Source organism: Anser cygnoides, chromosome 1 (genome assembly GCF_040182565.1).
Source record: "Anser cygnoides isolate HZ-2024a breed goose chromosome 1, Taihu_goose_T2T_genome, whole genome shotgun sequence".
NCBI lineage: Eukaryota > Metazoa > Chordata > Aves > Anseriformes > Anatidae > Anser > Anser cygnoides.
The window spans coordinates 25534116-25559450 of record NC_089873.1 but is presented as its reverse complement, the minus strand read 5'-3'; the positions used below and the strand labels follow the sequence as shown (position 1 = coordinate 25559450).

The 25335-nt window shown below is 34.4% G+C and overlaps 1 protein-coding gene and 1 long non-coding RNA gene across 3 annotated transcripts in view; one reads left to right on the top strand and one right to left on the bottom strand.

Moving 5' to 3' along the window:
- The window catches only part of KCND2 (potassium voltage-gated channel subfamily D member 2), a 303685-nt gene that overhangs the window by 223946 nt on the left and 54404 nt on the right, over nt 1-25335 (top strand). The gene's annotated exons all lie outside the window — the stretch shown is intronic.
- On the bottom strand, nt 315-11508 carry LOC106044534 (uncharacterized). The gene is made up of 4 exons (XR_007163883.2): nt 11450-11508; nt 9132-9192; nt 5573-5716; nt 315-421 (listed from the first exon to the last, which is right to left on the bottom strand). It is a non-coding gene; the product is annotated as an uncharacterized lncRNA (long non-coding RNA).

The following is a 25335-nucleotide window of genomic DNA, read 5'->3' as shown; positions in this document are numbered from 1 at the left end:
TGCTATTCACATAACTACCTTCTTTTGCTGAAAAGGTAATTAATATTTTCAAAGTGAATTGAAAATTCAATTTAAAAAATAATACTTTTTTCTGCTATCTTTTAAAATTTGGTATTCATATGACAAAACCTTTTTATGTGATTTGTTTTCAGGATCTCTGGTTCAGTTGTAGGACTTGTAACTCTTGGAAAAGCAATTATTAACATTGTATTTATTTTTCATTCGGTTACAGCAATAAAGCAAATAAACTTTGTTGTTGTATCTGTTTTTAACAGCTATCCAATCAAAGACAAATTTGTATTATTGTATCAGTCCTTTTTAATATTGATTATCATTATTATATTATCTTTTATACAGATAATCAGGAAAAAAAAAAAAAAGAGGTCCAAAGTATCCCAGATTTTTTTCTTTTCAGTTCTTTCTGTGGACACAGAAGAATAAATATAAGACAATACAATAAAATGTTATTTATAAAAATAAATATTATTTATAAAAATAAATGTTATTTAGAAAATAAAACATTATTTAGAAAAATAATGGGTATGTTAGGTATGATGTCTGAAAACTGTCATTAGGAGCTTTGTACTTTGAGTCTTCAGAATCAGCCTGGTGGGCAAGTCTTTGGCCTGGTTTTGATGGAAAATATTAATGCCTTCTAAGGAAAGCCAAGCAACATCATCACTTAAGAATATAACTCTTTGATCACTTATGAATATAATTCTTAAATACACAGTTATCTCTCAATTCTCCTGTTTTTTTCAGATCTTCCTGAGGCAAGTTTGATTCATGGCCTCAAGTAGGAAGGGAGAAAGTGGCAAACTGAGATTTACATTTAAGTTCCATTGGTGCACTTCTTTATTGTTAATGAAACTTCAGTCGATAGTGACTGCAAAGCAAAGGGTCAACATACTTTCAATAAATATTCAGCAATCAATTGCTCAAATAGGTCATTTAAATATCTCATTCACACAGGAAAGTAATGGTGTTTAAAATCCAGATGTCTCTCATCAGGTTTTACTTTTGCCACCAGTTAAAAAAGATAGAGAAAAGTTTTTATACCATTCTTGATGATATTATATAACAATAACATGTAACTGCATACAATAAATATATTGCCATGTGCAATATTAATTAATTTAACACATCTCATCACTAAGAACCAATGAAGAAAATTAAGTAATGGACAAAACACTGGAAAAACAGCAAAGCACAGCAATAAATATTAATATCAGAATTTAAAGATTGTATTAGATATGTGCCAGAAAAAACTACTCCATCCAGCATTCAGTTCCTGTCCAGACCTTCTGAGTGCATCCACATTCTCTCTTAAACTTTGTAGGAGCTGTACAACTTATGTATGTATCTCAAAAGAAAAATGGAGTGATATGAATCACAACCATAAAACTGAGCTGGGTGTCCCTCCTTGATAAAGGCATGGCAAAATGGTTGATTCTAGGCACTCTGAAAGACACAGAATTACACCTCTTGCTGTTGTATCTTAGCCTTCTTTTCTTTCACTGTTTCCCTTACCGCTTAGTTTCTACAGACAAGTGTCCTTGCCTGCCTTCTAATTTAGCTTTCATCTACTTAAACTAGTAGAAACATGATGAATGCTGTAGTTTTTTGATCTACCTACCTATTGTCATATTTAGGTCAAAATATCCAAAAAATCCATTAATTTTACATGTATCTACTATTTGTTTTAAGAAACTGTCTTACATTTTTATAACATCCATCATACCTGTAATCAAAGCTATAAACTTTCAAGAGCTAAAATAATTAGTCTGCCTGTGATTGAGACTGAGTCTCAGGAAACAGGTCCATACCTGACCTCAGTATTCAAAGACTGCCATGTGACTCACTGAAACTTTTACATTCACCTGTTAAAAAGTTTTTCACAGCCCCATCATTCTCATTTTGAAAAGTAGGAAATGTCCTTGGAGCTCTAATTACAGTACGCCTCTTAACGTAGACATTAAACTATGCATTTAGATGAATTATTGTAAGAAATGCTGTGGTTTTAAGCACACAAAGGAGAATGCCTAATTAGTATACAGTGACTATCTACCTACATGCTGATACCAACTTTCATTTTATCTCTTCTGAGGATATCCATCATCATTTCACCAGGCTTCCAAACACCTTCTAATTTAGCAAAAACACAAAATGTACCAAAAACAGAATAACTTAAAATTGATTTTCTCACTTGATAGTGACAGAAAACCTCTGGCAAGCTCTCTGTTTGGAAGCTGAATACATCTTCAGTTTTTAAGGGAAAAAAAAAAAAAAAAAAACCACTGCTGGAACATTCTGTTCTACAGAACACTCCCACTCTCTTGCATGTGCTTATCAATAGTATCATCCTCATTGTGATATTTTCTGTAGAAAAAATTAGAAAGGTACCAGCTGTTTGCTCCCTTTTCACAATGTATGAGTAATTTCATAACAACAAGTCCTTCACTGACTGGCAGAAAGCAAATGAACTTGGCAGCTTGGGGCCTAATATTCGGACTGAAAGAGAAAAGTCTCTATGTATTTCAAGAATATTCTAATATTTTTTGGAAAGAGTTCCGTCTCTTTCAAAGACATTCTTTGTTCCTTTACTTTTCTAGAAAGGTGGGGTTGTTTGTTGGGTTGCTGTTCTTGTTTTTGTTTGTTTGGTGGTTTTTGGGTTTTTTGGTTTTTTTTTGTGTGTGTGAAAGAGAAAGACTATGTGTTTTAATCTGATTCTGTAGATTAAATTGCTAAAGATATGATTTTTAACCTAAACCAATATCTGGGGGAAATGTTTACCAACTGCCTTTCATTACTAAAATTCATTCCAGATACATACTCTGTCCTCCACAGAAAATTTTGTTATATTATAATGCCTCCATCTATTTCTCCTTTGTTCTTATAATAAGGTGATTTGATATTTTAACAGTATAACTTCTACTAAAATAGTTGTTCATGATGCAGGAAAATAGTGTTCACTCCACTGGACTATTTCTTTAAATCTCTAAAGAGAAGTTGTTGCAAGTTATTAGAATAGTTCCTCTACTTTGTCCTTCACTTTGTTAATTTACTGACTTCTCTGAAAATATGTTTTGATTATTATTTAATATATTGTTTTTCAACTAAATATCTCCTTTCCTTCACCATCAAAAATAGTTTATAGAATATATTTGCTACAGATAAATAAATAAATAAACAAATAAATACAGAATTATATAATAGTTGAGGGTCAAAGAGAGGAGCAGATTGTCCAGTTTATTGCCAAGACAAGTTTTGAATTTCTTCAAAGATGGAGACTGCACAACTATTTCAGCTATCAATAGGTTAAATTCTGTTTGCTTATGCCTTCTTTGTCTGGCAAATAAATAAATAAATAGAATAGAATAAATAAACTATTTATTAAACTGATTTAAAAATATAAAAATAAATGTAGAAATCATACGAAGTATTATGGAGCGATAAATCTTACTGACCATGTCCACATGGTAAGCAATTATTCATTCAGTTGCAAAGCAACTAAAGACAGAACTAACTCTACCTTACGGATGTGTATGTGTGTGCATGCATTCACAAGTACATTTATGCATGTTTCTATATTTATTTATTTAGATAAAATATAGTTCATTTATAAAAGCATTCTAAAGACACAAACCCTTTAATTATATGAAGGAAATAACGTTTTAGACCTGCAGAAAGAGAACATCTCAGCCTCTGCATGTCTGAGAGCATGAATGTCCATAGAAAAACCTTATTGAGTGAGCTGGTGTTCAAAGGTTACACACTGTGTGACTGGGAGCTAATGTTAACAGTGTTGTTAATCTACTGGTCAACAAAAATAACAGTAACAAAAAATCTAGTCAGAGATACCTCCTCCTAAAGATCTCCATCTTTTCCCCCTCAAAAGTTTTGGTCATAGTTTTTGATCTCTTCCATTAATAAGGAAGGCCTAGATGAGCTTTCTAACAAAGGCATCTGTCAGTCACCCCCCAGATATTTTAAAGAGGGTTTCATCTTGACTATTACATCTGTGTGACTGGCCACTGACAGAGATGGTGGAAAAATGAGATCCAAAGTGTAGATGGACTTTGTAAGTGAAATTAAAGCATCTGTATTGTGATCATTATGTAGGTTGTTTCTCCAAAAATAAATTCTGTAGTTTTGGATGATTTCAAAGTAGAATTTCTATTTCTCCTTTTTCTTTTAAAAAACAGATATTAATATTCAAATTGTACTTGCCAAAAGCAGACTTTTAATATAATCTCATATGGCAGAATTTTAAATTAGGTGTCTATGACTGTCCATGTTATCAGAGTGCTGCTAACTGTATCTGCTAACTAAGCCTGTAAATTATAAAATCTTTTGGCTTAGTGATCTCATCAGCCTTAAGGAGCTGCCATTTAGAAGAGATTAGATGCGTTGCTAACAACTGTTTCTAAGAATGCTGACAAAAATATAACACAAGGTCTAATACCTTAAAGTTCATCTCAAAAGAGGGTCAAGGTAACATTTTTCTCCTGAGTAAAATTAAAACAAATGTGCAACTTCATAAAATCCTATTTATAAAACCTTAAATAATGATTTTATGAACTTTATCTACTGAGCCATTTCCTATTAAAGGCTGTTTACAGTGATGATAATACTTTTTCAACATAACTAAGAATATTAACTTTGTTTCTCAACAGCAGAGCTCATCCAACTTTTAACTAGACAGCAGTAAAATTTGAGTAGGGAGCTTACTGACATTTGAAACAAAATAAATGTCATGTTACTTAATAAAACTATTATCTGTAAGGTAGGAGATAAAATATGATATAACATAGACCTGAATGGGGAAGATTTTAATATCTGCACATACATTTTAAGAATATTTATGTTGAATACTAAAGAAGTACCTTAAAGTATGTTTTCCTTCCTAGATCCAAAGCAGAGAAATCGGTGTAAATTAGGAATTTTCAATAAGTTGCATTTAATAACTAGTTCTGCTTTCATAATGATAAAAGGAATTTCTCCTTTACTTTAGCTCCTAGTGAGAGGTTACACAACTCCACAGTCAGAATTTTTCAGGTACTGGACCAGAGAGGCTGGCCAGCCTAACGGTGCATGACACTAAGGGATCTCCACAGATAATCCAACAAGGTACTTGAGGATTCTCCTTGTTGGAAATCACCCAGGAGTATACAGCAAAAGCAGAAGTCAGAAAAAGGAATAGGTGATCTGCTACTGCACTGTGACAATTCCCAGCTCAGGCATTGCACTCTGAGGGAGCTTACAGATGAGGCACTTCAGAGACCCTCCCACATAGCTCTTTGGACCAATCTTAAGCCCAAGTCCTTATCTTGAGACCAATAAAACTGCAAAAGAACAAATAAATATGTAAACACAGGAAGTAGTTGTTCAGATTTGGTTCTAATTTTTCTTTCATAGGACCTTGAGAACAAAGTTTTCTAATTGTTGTAAGGGGACTGTTCCCGCTCCAACAACAAAAAACAACAACAACAAAAAGGAAAAAGGAAATGTGAACCAAAGTCATACTGAGGGTAATAATTAGCTACAGAAAAATGGGCAGCTTGGTATGTACCTGATAGTCTACCCTTCATTGATGAGAATCTTCTTCGAGCAATTCTCTGGTTGATTTACCAACATGCAGTGGGCCAGAGCCCAGGAATCTCTGAAGACCATAGAAATATTTTGGATGCCAGAAATCCAGGAGTCTAAATGTCAACTGAAATATATCAATGACAGTTCAAGCATCTAAACAAAGTCTGCAGAACCAGTTTCCCAATTAATCAGAAAGTTAGTTCTATCTGTGAGGTTTAACAACATTGAGAAAAAGATGCCAAAGAGTCTGCATATTTTTTGAACATTTATGAAACGTTGACTGAATTTCTCATCCCTCTATTGAATGACATCAAAAACAAGTTAAACATGAGTAAACATTAAGATGCATGCATATATTTTGGCAATGGAATTTTCTACTGAGGTGATATCCACCAATTTGTGTAACTCATTGTCTTTAACATTAAAAGGTAAATATTTAAAGCTAAAAGTTGCCAAAGCAATTCTATTCTTTATAAAATTTTCTGTTGCAGTTTTCTTGAGATGGATAGTTCATCTTTCTTTTAATCTGATCCAATTTACTTATAACTAATATAATTCATCCCTTCTCAAACTGTCAATGCAGAAATACTACACAGAGAAATTTAGTCTACCAACAACATGTACTGTCTTGCTCAGTTACTCATGCAAATCTAAGGATGAATTTAATTTCAGCAAGGTAGCAATAGGTAGAAACTGGCAAACACTTCAGTCGAGGGAATTGTCTTTGCTTTTGTCAGCCTTTGACCACATTTTACATTACTTAATCATACTTTACATTACTTCTTCATAAGTACTTTGTACACAATAGTCTTTTTTCCAATGTCTCTGAAGCAAATGATCCCTATATAAGACAACAGAAAAAGTTAACATGAACCTATTCTTATGTCTAATCTGAAACTCTTGTGTATGTGTCATTCCCCTTTTAACAAATCATATTATTAAATTATGGATATCTTATATGTAGTTTCATAATCAAATTTGCTGCTTTTGAAGATTGATTGCTCAGTGATATTTCTGTTTTTCCCTTTTGGTACTTTCAGCCTACCCTGTGGATTTTGTAATGTCTAGTATATAGTGAGCTTTCAATGAAATTTATTATCCTTTTTAGGCTACATATAAATATCCTAAATAAAACTTTGACATCAACATCAAAGCACTAAAATATGTCTTCTGTTCTCTCCAGCTATTCCATATTTTGTGTTTGATGTTAATGTGAATGTGATATTCAAACTAAATAAATGCATGGTAAAGGGAAAAGTAAATGTCAATAAGCTTCATTGAACACTTTCATTAAATGCTTGTGTTGTGTAAAAAGACATCTTGAAGTTAAGATATGAGGTAAATCCTCTGTGCCACCATTATGTATATCTGCATGTTACAAAAAGATTTAAAATCCTCTGTAAACTACGTTAAAGAAGTTATTCTGACATATTAATAAAAATCATTAGTATTTTAATATTGTTCTTATTTTTGAAGGCTTTTTCAGTTATCTGTTTCTGCAAGCCTAAAATTAGACATGTTGCATGTATGTACAGTAGACCATATTATCCTGAGAAAAAAAGGATATTTTACTTTTTCTATTTTATTATATCCAAAATTGCAATAGTTAAAACATTTTCTACTTGTTTTTTAATATTTTCAATTAAGTGTCTAAGAGCTGTAAGAATGAAAGGACATTATTTTATTTGTGTTAAAGTTCTGTGTATTACACATAACCTGTGTTTAAGAATGGTTTTATCTATACAACCTATATGAGAGAACTAATTTCTACAAATGCATGCAATGACTGTCTCTAGGACTGGCATTCAGTTTTCCTACAGTCTCTCTTCCCAGAGAGATGGGTGCAGCAAACATGGATTTTACCATCGGCTTCTTTATGTGAGACTAGAATTGCTAAGAAAATGTCTTCTGTGTCTGTACCCTCCATCCTTGTTCATCCTTCCCTGCCTAGAGTGTCCATTCCCTCCAAACATTAGGTAGCTCTGGACAGAAGGGTACTATGATCACAGCAGATGCAGAAATGGTTTATTTCACACTTTGAAAAGCACTACCAATCATAACTATTTAGTGGTTCTCACTGGTTGTTGTAAAGACCTTGAGAAATGTACTTTTCACAACAGCTTTAAAGGTAAGAGAAGAAGAACCAACACGGACATGTACCCACTTGGCCTTCCTCCATGCAGGTCACTTTAGGGTGTCAGTGGAGTCCACCAGCATAGGTGAATCTAACCAAGGTTTATTTGAAACCACAGGCAGCTGATGGTGGACTTCTTTGGCAAGTGTGCTGGACAACAGTTTCCTTGGTGATGTACACCAGATGTACTTAGTGATGTGGTTATAACTTTCAAACAACATATATATGTTTTCCTCATCTGCACTTAGACTTAGTTGTGCAGGGATCCTCTTCATGATTTGGTCAATACCTTTTGGAAATACTAGATTTTTATGTTCAGCCCTATTCCTCTTTTCTTTTATCCTACTTTTCATTACTCATTCATTTCCAGTAGTTGCAAAATCAGTGTGGGTAGTCTAGGGGCCTTATTCTCCAAACTAAATAATCTTATTTCTGTCTATTTTTAGTCTTCTTCCTCCTCATAGCTGGAACATAAATCTTGAATGGAATTTATTGAGGTCTAAAATTTGGATAATATATGCCTTTTAAAAATGTCACATATAAAGCTATGTCCCATCTCCATGCAGAAAACTTCCTCTGTGAGTAGTCTTTCCCCATGGCAAAGCTGAAAGTGTGACATCCTCAAATGTGTGTCCCTATTTCATGAAGAGCAAAACTACTTTAGCTTTACCAGGGGGCATGTCTGTGTAAATGGCAGTTACCATGGCTAGCTAGCACCCTGACAATTTACACATTCTCAGATTTCCCTTTCAATAATTTTTTTGAAAGTTAAAATGCACGATGTTTTCCCTTGGCTATTAAAATTCTAATCCTCCAAATCAAAGTGGAGCATTAAAACATGCCTCTTACATTTCCATATGCACCTGACTAGGTCCCAGAGCAGTTCTTGGACCTCTATGTATTTATGTACGAGTGGATTGATATGAGTAGCTGATCTTTTTAACTGCCAGAGAGAACATTTTAAATTCAGAATTGGTAACAATACAATAATTAAGTTTTAATCCCTGCAAATGTTAATGGATATGAAACTTCAAGTCACATATAAAGAAAAAAAATTAAACACATAAAGGAGCATTCAGGTGTACTTTAGATCCACATAACTGTGATTCTGAAGTCTCATTGCCTCACAACCACCCACACCTCTAACCAGGCTTCTGCCTCGGATCATCAGACCCCCCTGCAGAGCTGCTTCTGCCACCCCCAGCAGCACCCCAGTCCTGACAGGACTACTAAGCAGCTCTCATTTTTGCTGTTTGAGATTCAGAAGCAGGTCTCCTGCTGCTTTTCTCCAGGAGGGTTTCCCAGGAACTGTGCATGTCACACTTCTCAAACAGTCACTTTCTTTTAAAACTTATGTTCTTTCCTGCCTCAGCTCCAACCACAGCCTAATGTCTAAAATACTCACAGATTCATAAGAGATGAAGCACTGATTCCCACTTCGGTCTGAGGGAATTCGCTTTCATTTCCTGGGAAGTGATGCATAAGCAATGGTGAGACACATTTAGCCTTTTCTTTTGAATGGATGCTAGGGTGAAGACTCATCAGTTTGCCTAGTTCTGGTTCCACAGATGGTACAGGACAAAGCACATGAACAGTCCTTGGCTCTAGAGCAGAAATTGCAGATCTTAGCTGAGCTCTTACCAAAGAGCAGACTTGCTTCTGTTAGCCTCCTCTGTATCACAAGTCCTAACAATAAGCTTCCACAACAGGACTAGAAAGTATGAATCACATCACCTTATCTCCTTAATTTATGGTCAGTACTTGTGAATGACTTGTGAATACATTAATAAGTAAATAAACATATATATATATATATATTCTAATTTTAAGGAAGGAAACCTGCACCTACTTTCAGGACAGGCTTCTGGGCTGTCCTCCTGCTTACCTGCAGGAGACTGGCAGACTTCATGATTCAGGTCTGCTGCCTGCATTTTTCTAAAGACTCTTCTCAGCCGAATCCCCATTTGTTTTTTTTGCCTGATTTATTCCCAGACGGGGTGCCTAACTCTCCCCATGCACTTTCAAAATGCTATATTTTGTGGCACAAAGTCTTCCTGGATGTTATCCAGCCATGCCAAAATTAGACTGTGTAATCTTATATTTCCCTTCTGATTTTAGTCAATAAAGCTTATACACTTCCCTGCGGTAAAATCACTATTTTCTCCCATTTCCACCATATCCCTGCTGAAGTTTTTGGTTTCCTGTAGCATGTCATGATACCAACAAATCAATCTAACCTTTTCAGGTATTGATTGATGACCCTAGCGGTCTACTTGAAACACAGCAGTGGGGCCTGGCTGTCACAAGCTGAATTCTGAACACTTTTTGAAAGTCAGATCTCTCAGTTTCCAATGAGATTTCTGTTTTTTGTTGTTGATGCTGTTTTTTGGTTTGGTTTGGTTGGTGTTGTTTGTTTGTTTGTTTGTTGAACTTAAGTTGACTGACATGAGTGAACTCCCAGACTCCCCAGATTCAGTGGCATTTCTGCCATTGAATTCAAATTGTCATATAGATCTTTGTTATGAATATACAAAGCATATAACAAAATCTGATGGAAAAGTTAGAAAATGGCAGCTGCCTACCTAATATTCTCAAACTTTCTGCTCCAGTAATGTACAGCCAAGTTTGATTCCGTTTTGATAATGAACTTGAAAATGAAGGGAATTAATCAGTGGAAAACAGTGAAAACTGAAAAATGAGATGGAATCAGAGAGACCAATCTATATAGCCCCAAAATATAAGCAGCAAGTCATTTAACCTATTTTCTCTGTACTGTTTGCAGATTAGAGTGTTTACCTAATACTTTCTATTAATTTTAAGCTAACTGGTTTTCTAATTTAGCAGATTGCCCTGAAGCTTGCTACTGGCTTTCTAGTAAGTTTGATCTTTTATTAGCTACAGTACTTTGTGATATTCATTATACATTCATTTACATTTACATTTTTAGATTTCAGAAGTACACTCATTAGCATTCTTTTGTTACTAACAAATGGCAGAATAATTAACATAGAGCATTTGATCTCATTAATAAAATTTATGTTTGGTCTTTTGAGCTCATAATAAATAAGCAGTGGGAAAAAAAAAAAAAAGGTAAAATGTTACTCTTTTGATACATTCAAGATACTTTGTTTGGTGTATCCTTTCATGTTACTTTACATCCATTCTGCCTGAAACTCTGAAACTCATAATTATCTGCACACTCTTGTTAATATACTTTTTTATTCTATGGGAAATAATGCACTCTAAACTGGGATTGGTAGTTTGAACTTAAAAGTGGTTAGCACCATGTATAGCAATCTAAAGTTAAAAAACAGTCATTTTTCCTTTTACATGTCATACCGTGTTTAGCCCCGTGAAATTCTACTAGAGTCAAGAGGGCAATTTCTTCCATATATAGAAGGGGAATATACTGAGCCAAATGTCCTAACTTTTTTTGCATAAGGTAGTGTGATTACATGCAACGTCTCTCTCCCACACAGGGAGGTTGCCTTTCATTTGGGTGATGAGAGAAATTTGTTCGTCAGTATTTACCATTTGAATCCAACAGGGAAATGGACAACATCCTCACAGTTTCTCAGCGATTTTTTGGTAGATACATACTCTCAGGTCAGACAAGACAGGCAAAGGAAGTTCTCAATATGATTGCAAAATCTAAGTCAAATGTGAATGTTGAAGAGAAGTGCTCTTTAGATGATTCCTCGAAAGAGACTGACGGCATTTTACCTGAGGAAGGTGCTAGGGTATACAACCAGGGTAGTCTCACAAAGGTGGGGCCATGTGTTTGCCAAAAGGCTGTAGTTATCTATGACATCACTGCCTCTAGTTACTACCCACGGTAAAAGTATTACCTCACTACTGGACAGTACATCCCTTGGGTAGCTCTGTGCCAAGTCTGGTGGGCTAATTCAGGCTGCTGTGGCAAATGACTGGATAAGCTGCCAGGTTGTGCATGGAAGAGTGCTTATGGGTTGTGTCCTAGTTTCTCATATTTGGAGACCTCTGGCACCAGACAGGGAGCATGGAACCATGGTGGAAATGTCATGAACTATCAGAATTACTTCAGGATTTTATGTCTGTCTATGGCCTGACACATTTAGTGTTTGTTTACTTGTTCTTGTTTCTGTATTTTCTGAATGATGAATTATCAATTAAAATGGTATGGGAAAAAAAAAAAAAAAAAAAACCTCCTGAAGTTTTCAATGTAGGGAAATCATTCAGCTGACACACTTTCCTAACATTGTCTACATAAGGAATTACCACAGCAGGAGAGCAGTTCCTAGAGGGACCTCAGAGCAAGCTAATGCAGCTTAAAATTGTCAGTTGGGCTCACCAGCACATCAGACTTCAACCAGCTATTTTGGTGGTCAGTAACTCAGAAAAGCAAGTGAAAGGGCACCATGGACAGTTTAAGGAATGACTGCAGACAAGAGCTCAAATGGAAAACTGAAGATAGCCTCTGGTATGTGCAGCAGCTCTCTCACTCTGGACTAGAATGCTTGGGCAAATATGGGTGGAAGAGGAATCAGTTTTCTCTTTATTCCTAACTGAAAAATAATACGCTGTAGTAAGAGAATCTGCATTTATTAAGCAAAGGATCTTCATAAAATACTCCTATATATATAAGCAGCGAAATAGATTATTCTCATTATATCAGCCTGTACAGATTTGAAAGCATTGAAATCACTGCTGAATTTCAGGAATAATAAAAAGGGGAAGGCCCTGCAGGGAAGTCTCTCTGGATGTCCCGATTCTTCGAACAAGGCACTATGGAAACCAAGTGAGACACCTCTGTGCTCTCTGAGAGACTCTGCTACAAGTCACAGCCTCATGATAGACTTTCTCATTTGACATGTCCTGTTAAAGCTAAAAAAGAGCCCCCCTCTATGCTAATATTAATCAATACTGTTGGTTATTAAATATTTATTAATTATTTGTATTTATTTTTATTAATAATTAATTTTAGTTATTAATCAGTATTAATCTGATATTATCTCTCACACTCTAAATGAAAAAAAACACCACCAACAAAAAAAATAAATAAAAATAAAATACATTTAAAACTAAACCAAAAGAAAATACCTTGTTGTCTTAAGAAGCCTAAATGACAAAGAACATCTGACGCCACCTGAAACTGAAAATGTTGCAAATATGGAACAGCACAAGGGAGAGAAATTTTGTGTCTGTACACTGGAATTCTCTGGTTTGTAAAATGTTAATTTTCTATTCCTTTTTACCCTTGAAAATATTTATCTTTTGTTGTAAACAAAACAAAAAAACTTTTGTTTTGTTGATGTTGTAAATCTTTTATTTTTGAATAACAGATGAAAGTCACATCTGCTCTATGCTTGGACTAAGCTTTATTATGTAGCTAGCTGCTTAACTAATAAGTTGGTCACACTGATGTGGAAGAAAAGTACATTTATTGCTTCAGTTCAATACTGTAGAATGATTCATCTTGGTGAAAATCTGTTGCTATTTTGTTGTTACTCTCTTCATACCATGCCATTAGGTGTCTTCCAATCATTAAATGACAAGCTGATAAGCATGCTTCTGTTTTTTCTCTATTTTTTAAGTGAATTTTGAATTTGATTGTTTCTAACTAGGGTAAGCATACAAATAGGGTAGGAGCTTTCCATGTGTTTCACTGTCTTTTGGGCCTGCATCATTGGTCAGACCACATGTGTATTCTAGAAGAGATTAAAATATCTGTTTGTGCAGCTAAAATGACCTTACCAAACATGATTTAAGATTTCTACACTACAGATTTTGACTGCTTTGAATGAATAGGCATTTTCTTCATGAGCAATTATGAATACTTTTCAGAGATTTTTTTTTCTAAATGAAGATAAATGATTTCTTTTTAGTGAACAGCAGGTTTACTCTAAAATATATCTATAAGGGGCCTACAGCTATTCCCTAAACTAAATTAAATAAAGCCAAAACTACTGGCCTAAACTATTGGGTTGAAATTTCCAAAACATCAAGTATTGTTTTTCCCCAGTTCTTAAAAATTAATTCATTCCAAAATGAAATGTTATTTGCTCTATTATGTAAAAAGAATAAAGTTTTCTAAAACTATAAAGCTAAAATTCTAAATGAATGATATACTTCACATCATTTTTTAGGTTTACTTCAAATTAAGTGTTTCTTTATTTTTCATGTTTTCCAGTATTTCCATAATAATACCTTATTTCAATCTAAACCAAACTAGCTTTTATCTACAGGGAAAACACATCTGCCTGTATAACCAGGTCTATTTCTAGCTGCAACTTTAGCAACTGTCCCTGCAGATATATTTTCTTTCTTTTTAAGCATGGCTGACCAGAAAAATGTATCTGATACATTTCCGTATACTTATTGGGAAAACTATCAATGTTTTCATCCCTACAGTAAGAATACTTTCTAAATTCATTATATTGTGTTTTTCCTCCATTGAACTTCAACTACTTTACTTCAGTCAGCTGTTATAAATAAATAAATAAATAGATAGATAGATAGGTAGATAAATAATTAAATAATTCCTCTTTTTGATAGCATAATTGAGGCATCATAATCAAAGTGAAAAATTCTGTTAAAAGAATATGTGCGAGCCACTGGATCTACTGGGTATTCGTAATTTATACAGTAACTCTTATTCAGGATGGGTGGGATATACTGGTCATGAACCTCCAATATGATCATCAGAAATATTTTCTATGAGTTCACTGTCATCATGTGCTAATCATAAAATGAAAGAGGACTTCAAGAAAACAGTTTTCTCCCCTAATTTAAAGTAATAGACTTTAAAATTTTCCTAAACCACTTCTCAGGATTTTCTTATCTCCATTATTCTCCTGCCCAGCTTCATCCAAAACATTTGTTAGCTTCTACTGGCAGATATCTGAGGGTAAATCTGTAGCCCCTGAAAACCTGTTAAGAGTTTACAGCATAAAATGTCTGTTGTTTCCTTTCCCGGTAAGGTCTTGAGAAAGGCCAGCTGGGCTTGGAAAATTGGACAGAGAGTGCAACTAGAAGACTGCAGAGAATCAGAATATGCATGAAAGTGCCTCCCTTTTCCCTTCATGTAAGCTTGATGGAAAGTGTGTTTTAGTCAAACCAGATGAAAACCTAATTCAAGAGGTCATGTTAGCTGAAGAAGTGGAGATATTCATCTTTAATAGTTCAATAGATGTTATTTGTGTAATAACTGTGCCAGGAGTACTTGGTGTAGATCACAAGTTTTTACTGGGTTCCTGGCAAAAGATTAATGTTACATGACCTTAACTTTATTTTAATCCCATAAATGGTTGTGCCTTTGAGTTCAAATGTATTAATTTATTTATTTGTAGTTTGCTGGTCTTTTTCATTCTGCTGTTATTGCACATAAACCTCTTGTATTAGACATCTTTCTCTGATACACAGTTCATTACTAATTGTGTACTATACTAGGTTCAGTATGTTGCAACTTGGACAAATGTAGCTACCATTTAAATGATATGTAACATCTTCATAAGTAATACATTTTCCTAAAAGTTTTTTAAAAAACACACTCAATTAAAAGTTCACAGAGAAGCATACTTACCATTCCAGATCCTAGTATGGGATTTCTCAGTACCTACTTCAAAAATATTAATCTCCTACCAGATTGCTGATGGAGCATAATGCAGACAAGTTCCTCAAACTGGCACCGGCATTTATGGTTATCACTTTATAACATTATCACTTACTCAAATACTTATGTATTTTTATTTTTCTACTGGTATTCTATGAACACTTCAAGATGGGCTAGTATTGAATGAGCTGCTGTACAAGACTGGAGTAAATGATGATTCTTTCCTCTTAAAATCTAAGGCTATAAATCAGAAATGCATTTAAGTGTCTATTTAAGTGTCTTTTCTCTATTCAGAAAAACACTTAGGCAAATGCTTTGAGGTAAGCACAGTATGTTCCCATTAAGGAATGATTTCTTGATTAAATCTCTGAGATTACAAACTTTATATAGATTCTTAGTTTTACATGCACATTTGTAATAATTCCATTAAAATCTTACATCTAAAATCTGTCTGTAAAAGATGCATTTGAGAAATGTATTTGAGAAAACTTCACGTGAGATGTTGATGATATCACGTCTGCCATGTTTCTTAATGCTATCAAAAACCCTGACAATTAATAGTGTGGACAGTAAAGTGCAGATAACTTCTTTTGCTCTAACTTATTTCTTTAGTTTCTTGATAAATAAAGTTGTAAAGATACAGCTTTAACCCCCTCAGTTTTAAAAGCCACAAAGGACTGTTTTTATTGTCAATTGACAAACACCACATTTTTCATTTTTAATGTTTTTATTCATGAATTAGGTCCATCACTTGATAAAATAGATTTCTTTCAAAGAAGATTTACTTTGTATTAATTCTTTCACAGCATTATTCTGCTGAAGAACTTCACTACACGTTTGTATTTTTATGTGGCTAAACATTTGCATTTAATAGCTTTTGAAAGCCAAGTTCATGGCTACCCCAATTAATAACAATGATATACTGTGGATTTTATAGCAAATTAACTGTCCAACAACAAGTCTGAACAACAATAACATAAAAGTTATGGTGTGTGTTTCATTTCAAAACTAACTTACAGAGAAGAAATAGACTGCAGAATACAGAGCATTAAAGAATTCCTCCATAAATCAAGCTTGTCCCTTATTTACGAATTTATATAATTAAGTATCTTAGTTAAAAACACTCTATGCCTTAGTCACAGAATACAGAATGAGGAAGGAGGGCAGAATAATATTGCCTTTTTGCCTGCTTCTGTTCCCAAAAATATTGATCATAGCTGTCATTTTCATATTGTTGTGAAACATATACCCAGAAACACTCATTGTTTTCAGTTTTCTCAGAAGTGTTTACAACACTTTATAATCACTTTGCAGCACTTTTGCAAACTTAATTACTCTTACATTGATCAAAGAAATTCAGTGTCACAGTAGTTTTGCTCAGTACTTTCTGGTGTGTTCAACAAAATTTAAGCTTCTCAGTACCGTGCAATGAAGTGTTACTGTATTCAAAGTTCATAAAAGTAAAAATGACTGAGTTGAAATACAAGTACCACCTGAATTTTCAGTCACATGAGGGTCAGAGTCATTCTGAGCATACACATTACACATTCTTTACTCCTAGTCTCTTTGATCTTGTCTTGGGACCAAATGGCAGAGATGACTGAGGTCCTGATTATGGGAAGAGAAGAAGGTAATAGAGAAATCCTGGTTGACATGAGGCAGGGTCAGGAGAAGGATCCACCTGTCTTAGATGAGCAAGAACATTGCATCTTGACACCTTCAATGGGTCTGAACATCCTAAGGGTGATAGGGAACCACAGCTTGATAAAGAGAAGAGAACGTGAAGCTGATGGATACACGAATTTATTCTCTCAGATTACTCTCCCTGTCTTCCATTTCTCTATTATTGTTCTATTATTTAATGTTTATTTTACACACTTTTCCTCATTTTTTAAAATCTTTACTAAGACTTTTTCACACTTTCCCAAACGTCTCTCTTGTTCCTGACCTTTTACCCCTTATCCCCTGCCAAAGAAGACATAGGATCCTACCAGGGAGGGCAAGAAAGGATTCCTGTTACTCCCTGCTTGATTCTCCTTTCTTTTGTTGTACTAATCTCCAAAAGTGGATAATATCAATTCTTCACAGTTTTAAGGAGGGGGGATGAAGAATTCTTTGAAGATATACAACCTTAAAGGCAGTGCCAAGGTAATTGCTTGGGAATTCATCAATGGTAGAGGCTACATATTTTATTTTTATCACCTCTTTATGGGAAGCCCTGACTGTTGGCTAGGCCCTAAATCTAGGATGAAGGTCAAATCATGGCATTGCATAGTCTCTGTCTCTGTTAAAGATTGGTCTAAGTTCTCTGACCAAAGAAACTGCTATTCTGAATCTACTGTTTAAGACACAGTGAACAAGTGGCTGTGGAAAAGGTTTCTCTTCCCATTAAATAAATAGAATTCTTCTCTTAAAGTACATTACTTTAAAACCTAAGTATATCTCTAAACATTTTCAGTGCATTTTTTTTTCTAAACAAAAAGTAGGAGAGGAGGGAATTCATCATATGGTGCTATGTGACATAGTTTGGAGAAAGAAATATTTCCTCTTTAATATAGGATTGACTTTGGGATTTAAGTAAGATGTGATGAGCCTCAAGTCTGACATTAGGATAGAAATCTTAACCACACTGAAACTAAAGGCACCTGTTGACAGGAGTGGCAAGATTTCATCTTGCCTTGGATGCTGACTGGTATCTCTTATGAAATTCCATGGATTCCTAATTAGCTATGCAGAAGTTTCTAAAGCCTTTTTTTTTTTTTTTTTTAATTCACTCTTAAATGACATACCTCTATCTATTGTCTATCCTTCTCCGGCAATTCAGTTAAAAATATGGGTTTGCCAGTGGTTTTAGTTACAGCTGATTATAACTTATATTCCAAGCAATTGGCAGAAAGATTCAGACTATAGTTATTTCATATATGATACACATATAGCACACATTTTCGTATTTTCACATACACTTTGTCAAATATGCACTCTAAGTGTCAAATATGCGCTCCCTGTCTGGATGCCTACCTGGGCAGCCTGCTCTAAGGAACCTGCTTTGGCAGGGGGGTTGGACCTGATGATCTTTCGAGGTCCCTTCCAACCCCTACAATTCTGTGATTCTGTGATTCTGTGATTAAAATATTTTGTTTGCTGCAATAATGCAGAACACTGCTTTACATGATATATCAGGGCATTTTTGCTATTCTAAATTGATGAAACTCCTCATTAACTAATTTTATTATTACAGAGTATTTTGCCAGTGTAACACTAGGAGAAACACAACAGATTTATGTCATAAAGCCTTCATTATGTTTTTAACAGCTTTTGTTCCTTGAGGGCAAGAGGAAAAGGTGTTGCATATGCATGCAACTTTGTTGCCAATAAAGCTGAAATAAAATTAGTTAAAAACCTAGGGAATTCAGAGATTTTATGGAACGTTTTCACTATTCAAAAAATACTACAGTAATATAATTTCCATTCCTATTTATATTAATTGACTAACAGATTGTTTCATACTGGATCTTTAAAAGATTTATTTCTCCAAAAATATTCCAAAACAAAGGGGAAGGCAGATGGAATAAGCTATAACTGCATGCTGCTCTGTAGATTAAAAACATTCTTTTTTTTTCAGAAGCATGGTAGGAATAATACAAGCCCAAAATCTATAGAGGACCCATTGCACTGTTCTAACTGTAACAAAAGGTCATGGTGGACCAAGCAGTTATTTATGATTTAGTAACTTTCTCCAGATCATCCAAGAAGTCTGTGGAAGAACACAGGTCCTAAGTCCAGTGGTTCTGAATGACAGACATGTTTTTTTGGTTGGTTGGTTGGTTGGTTGGTTTTCTTTGTTTGTTTGTTTGTTTGTTGTTTGGTTTTGGTTTTGATTTTACAAAGTGTGGTCTCCCTAGGCTCCCTCTGCAGTAGATGGAGAAAGGACTTCCAAAGATTTCCAATGACTAAGCCCAGCCACCGAAGCCCCTACTCTGAATCTTTCAGCTTCTGACTCTCAGAGAGATGGGGCTAATGCCCATCTTCCTGGATCTCTGTCTGAGAACTGTATTATAAGGATGTTCTTGTCTGTCTGATATTTAGGTTGGATAGATAGATAGAGACATTTGAGCAGAAAAGAATATCTCTGCTGAGAATAGGTTACTATCATGTGCTTTTTTCCCTCAAAAACTTACTATTATAAACTAGTGAGTATTCTTAGTGACTTCAATGGCATTACATGTGTCATATTAAGATATGCAGTTTTCTGCACCTTTGCTATACCATACAGGGTGTAGGAATTTGTGTTAGCTCTGCACTGCAGAATGCAGTTCAATATCAAAGACTTACAAAATTCAAATAAAATTTAAAAATTCCTTTGTTATAATTCCAAATATTATGTGGATATTTCCTCCTAGTCTTCTCTGTCTTCCGTTCCTATCCATCATTTGATGGTGTTGTAACAGAAACAGACAATGCTAAGAGACAGATTATAGCCTGAGAGAGAAGGTACACACATGACAGAGCATGGAAAAATATAAGAGGCTGTAGCGAGAGTATCTTAGCATCAGTGCTGGTACCAGCGCTGAAGTACAAAAAGCTGGCACTGATCTAATAACTAGGGGTAAGCAGTGGTGTGGGAAATACACAAGATTCAAACAAGAAATGAAGAATATGGTCTAGTCTGTTGGGTTCTATGGTATGGACAGCGCATAACTCAGAAACCTGGCTTTATTGTAAATCAGCTGTATGGAAATTGTTTTGCATGACATTCTTAAATATTCAATCCCAATTTTTAATTAGAAAAAATATTTTTTCTTTACAAAATATTTTAATGTGAGTAGTTGACAAGCCTCTTGACTTCCAGTAGCTTCCTATGAAAACACTATGTTTTCCTGGAAATTTACTTATTTATTTGAATGAGTTGGGATTTCTTTGGTTTTCTTTTTTTTGCTGCTTAACACCAGGTCTGTTTTTGTTTAAGAGATTTGTGTAACTTAAGTGAATATTCTTTCATAAGTTATCTCTTTATGTAATGTGTAATGATCCTTAAGAAAAAAGTGCAATTTGAAATGAAATATCATAGCTGCATAAATTTTACACATACATATTTACATATTTTAAATCATGCAAACATTCACACGAGTGTTCATCAAGTAAATGAAGCAAAATGTTTCCTTGACAAGCTAAAATACACAGCTTAACAAAAAATTCAGACTTATATAATAAAAATTGCCTGAACTTCACCTACTTAAAAATAAATGAATCAAGAATTAATTATCATCAATAAGGTGACTGTTAGGGTATGTCTTCTTAAAAGTGTATCATTGTGCTAAAAAGCAAAAACCCAAACAGAATGAAAAACAATGCAATACACAGGGGCACCCTCAGATGAATACCTGGTGAAGAACTAGACGTGCACTGAATTTTTCTGTGCATCAAGGTTATCCATTTAAACAGTGTCTCTTTTACTATCTAAGAGCATGCATTTTCCAGCCTAGAAGATTTCACACATGAATGGTAGTAACACATTCTGTAATTATCCTTCATACTATGTCTTTGTCAAAATGTGTAACACTGCAGTTTTTCATCATTAGAAACAGGGAAGGAATTTAAAATACTTCAAATAAATTTTACACATAACTGTTTCTCCCAGTATTCTTACAATACATGGGAGTATATTTTAACCACTGGAATGTATTTTTAGACATGAAAGAGGAGAAGTGATTTATAAAGCTACTATTAATGATTGTTTTGAGAAGAAACATGAAACAAAATTATATTTCAGAATTATCTCTGAATTTATTTTTGAAATGAATATTTTAGAATCAGTTAAGTTAGTAGGTAAAATTGGGAAAATTAAGTCAATAAATTAAAAGCAATTAATAAGAAATTAAATCCCTAGCAATTCTTCATGAAAATACCTCTAATGATTCTAATGCTCTCTTTGGCTAGTGGATGCAAACCAACTTCACCAATGACAGATAAGCATTTAATAATCTTTGGTAAACAGTATTTTCTACATGCCACTTTGAGCCTGAATAGATACAGCAAATCAATGAAAATACAGTGCCAATTTCATCACCTCCTAAATTGTGGTCTTTTCAGAAATATATGATGATACGAGTACCGTATCATTTCATTTTATCTTCCATGTATAGTCATTTCTCTATTATTTCTCTTCAAATCATGATCAGCTTCTTGTAGAAATATTTTATAGCAGCTCAAGGTTTCAAAACTGCTGTTTAATGGAAGATCTTCAGCTTTTACTACCCATTCTTTACAAAGGATGTACAGACATATTTGTAAGCCTATCCTTGTGAGGATATAGGACCACTGCAAAATCTAGCAGCAGAATTTCATGTGCAATGACTGCAGAAGTTTCCTGTTCATTACTTCGCATACCCTTCCATTTTTCAGTACTTCATCTGTTGAATGTAAAAGTAACATATATGTGTTTATTATGTCAGTATTATGTTGGTCTGATCAGGTTTTGAGGTGCAAAGGGGGCCTGAGATGCTGGGACAAATGGTGGCTTCCCAGGGCTAGGGGAGTCTGTAAATGCCATTAGTGCCCTGACCTTACCAAGGACCCTGTAACTCCAATTTGGCAAAAACAAGCCTGCTTGTTTCTATCTGTTTCACTATATAAAATAATGTACAGCTTGATTTCTAGTGACTTCAGTCATAGCAGGAGAATAAATTAAGCAGAGATGTCCAACTTTCATATTGTCCAATGTATTTAAAGCCAGGAGTAAGTAAGCAGCAGTAAAGTGCCTTCTTATATGTGGTATATTCTTACACCAGGAGAAAACTTTAAAACTGGTAGTATTTTCAGTATCTGCTGAGGTTCTTTCATAATTTAACATCTTCCTTTTCCTTAGATCTTCAAAAGGTAAACGCTATAAGCAGAGGCAATAGATAAAACTGTCCCAGTAACAGAAGACCCTACCACATAGCAAGAACCCCAGTATGGCACTGTGCTACATGCCAACATCATTCTTGTCTCAGCAAATTGAAAAGGTCATAAAGGAATGTAACGATTTTCAGGATAGCTTCTTTCTTTTGCTGTAGGTCATGAAGGCAGCAGTTGCTATATGTTAGTATTTCGTTGGCAATGCTTCACACTGCCTGACCCTCTTCCCACCTCTGAAAGAAAGGAAAAAAGAAAATAACTACATGTGCAAAGTTTGAGACAGGACACAAAAATCAAAAGAAGAAAAATAGATGTGTCCTAAGGTATTCCTTTCAGATAACAGATGAGAATAAAGAAAAAAAAATGTTGCTAAAATTTATTTGCAAACTGAATAGGTTTACAAAAACAGTAGGACAAATAGCATTTCAGAGACTAAATTAAATTACATTTCAGTATTCACACCATCTAGCTCAGGGATTTGGGGAATTATGTAAAACCTGAGCACAGGCCATTAATTATATCAAATGTATCTTAAGGTATCTTAAACATTTATCTTAAATATTACAGTTTTTAGTAAACTGAATACTAATATTTTTAAATTATCAGTGTCACCTGATTGTTATTTGATGGAATACATCAAATTATCAGATACTTTCAGTTCAGAAATGGTTAAAGGTAACGGTGTCCTTGTGGTTTTGGCAGTGGGTACTAACAAACACTAATTCTTTCCCAGTATCACAATGATAAAATAGTTATGTAAAACTCACATGTGTACCCTCCTTTGTCCCACCTGAAGAAAGATAAGACATGTACCCAATCTGTAAATAGCAATAAATACAAGACTGTTATTCAGAGATTCTTTAGCAATTTATTCAGAGATCCTTTAGTGACTTATAAAGTCTCTTGGAAAGGAAATAAAATAAGTGGCTCAAGTGCAATAAGTCATACCCTTCTTCATTACTTAAATATTCAGAATACTAATTCATTCTATGGGAAGCAGCTTGGTGTTCCTCTTATAACTCAATAACGCAAATGTTTTAGATTTCCTTAAGCCTGAGAACTAAGCTGCATGAAAAACAAAGTGTGTTTATCAACTAATGAAATATAGAATAGGGTGGGCAATTAAGAAGAAGAGCCTTAAAAAAAAAAAAAAAAAAGCACTTACAGAAGAGACAGACATATTCTTCTCCCATTTCTAACTCTGCAATCCAAGTTAGCTTTGGCAATTAGAAGTGCATGAGTCTGATGAGAGCACAATTTGTCATGCTAGCTAAGCAACAGATTGACTGTTCTTGAGAGTTCTTCTTCCTTTGAATAAGTACTTATTAAGTAGAGAGCAAGGATTGTTTCTGAAAAGGTGTTAAGGACTGTTTCAGCAGTACTATTCTGAACAGCACATAGTACACAAAATAATGATGGACTCCTGCCTTTGTCAAGATGTCTCTCTTCTCTGCATTATTCTTATAATTGGTACAATTTCAATTCATTAAGCAATTCATATCAATAATTAGATGGATGTCCTACGTGTTTGTAAGACCCTTCAACTCACTTTCATTTTCCTTCCAGTTAAGTCAAGAAAAAGACATTTTCAAAAATCTGGTATTTATTTCAGTTCAACGTCTTTTGTTACTATGGATGGATTTTCAGAAACATGGTGTGCAGTAAGTAATACTTCCCAATCTTTATTATGCCACCATCAGCTCCATAGATGGTGTGGAACTATGCCAGCATGAATCAGATGTATTGGCTTTTAATTTTTTCAAGTAAACAGGAACCAACTGACCTTTTCTGTGCCATACTTCTAATAATATCTCCTTTATTTATCTAAGAGCTTTCTCCATAGGTTTTAATTGCAGTTTCACTGTATTTTACCACAGTGCTTTTCTTTGAAATTTATAGTGTTATTGCACAAATAAATGAACTTCCCTGATTTCTTTAGATTTCAGAGGGAATGTTTTCCTTTTTTTTTTTTTTTTTTTTGAGTGAAGAGATACTGGGATGCACTGTACACATCTCACAAAACAGTTATTTAAAAAATGTATATATATTGCCAGAATATGTTGTTTACTTAATAATTCCTTAGGTGTTTATGAATGCAATCTATTTTACTGGAAGGAAGACGTGTTCCAAAATAAAGCAAATAAGTTAAGAAATAAAAACATGCATCCAAATCAATGGATTACTTTTTTCCTGGGAATGTGAATATACATATATTTGCCTTGGTAACCAGATCATTTTATATTTCACATACAGACTTTTCTTCCTTTTGTTTCTAAATATTTGAAAATATAATGAACAATTTAGTTCGCAGATGCTGAAGTTTCATAATGAAGGACTTATAAGAATGATTCTTGAAGTTTAGAATTGTCACAACCTGAAACCTCTCAAAAAAGAAAAAATGTCTAGAAGCAATTAGTCTGAAACTATTCAGTCAGAAACTATTGGTTTTGCATTTCAGATGACAAAAATTAGATGCAGTAGAATATCAAGATTAATTTTGTTTCATATCTACTCATAATGTCACCAGTCTTGTGCAGGTGTAACTGACAATTGGGCAGGGTGCCGGTAGTGTAACATTTCAAGAGTATGTGGTGCTTTTTGATTGTATTTTTTTCTTTGTTTACTTGTTTGTACATGGAGAAGATTATCTAAAATGGCCTCCAAATGCCCAGAACCAAAGTAGGTGAGTTCTTCCAAACATTTAAGTTTAGAAAGATGGTACAACATGAAATATCACATATATTTTTTGCCTCAGTCTTCACCGGCAAGTGCTCAAATCACACAGCCCAAGTCACAGAAGGTTGGGCAGGGACTAGGAGAATGAAAAACTGCTCATTGTAGATCAGGTTTGAGACCATCTAAGGTCTCAAATGAAGGTGCACAAGTCCATGGGACCTGATGAAATACATTCAAGGGTCCTGAGGGAATTGGCAGATGAAGTTGCTAAGCCACTATCCATCATATTTGAGAAGTTGTGGTAATCCAGTGAAGGTTCCCAGTGACTGGAAAAGTGGAAATATAACTACCATTCTTAAAAAGGGAATAAGGGAAGACCCAGGGAACTACAGGCCAGTAGTACAGGCACTCTCCTCTGTGCCTGGCAAGATCTTAGATTATACGA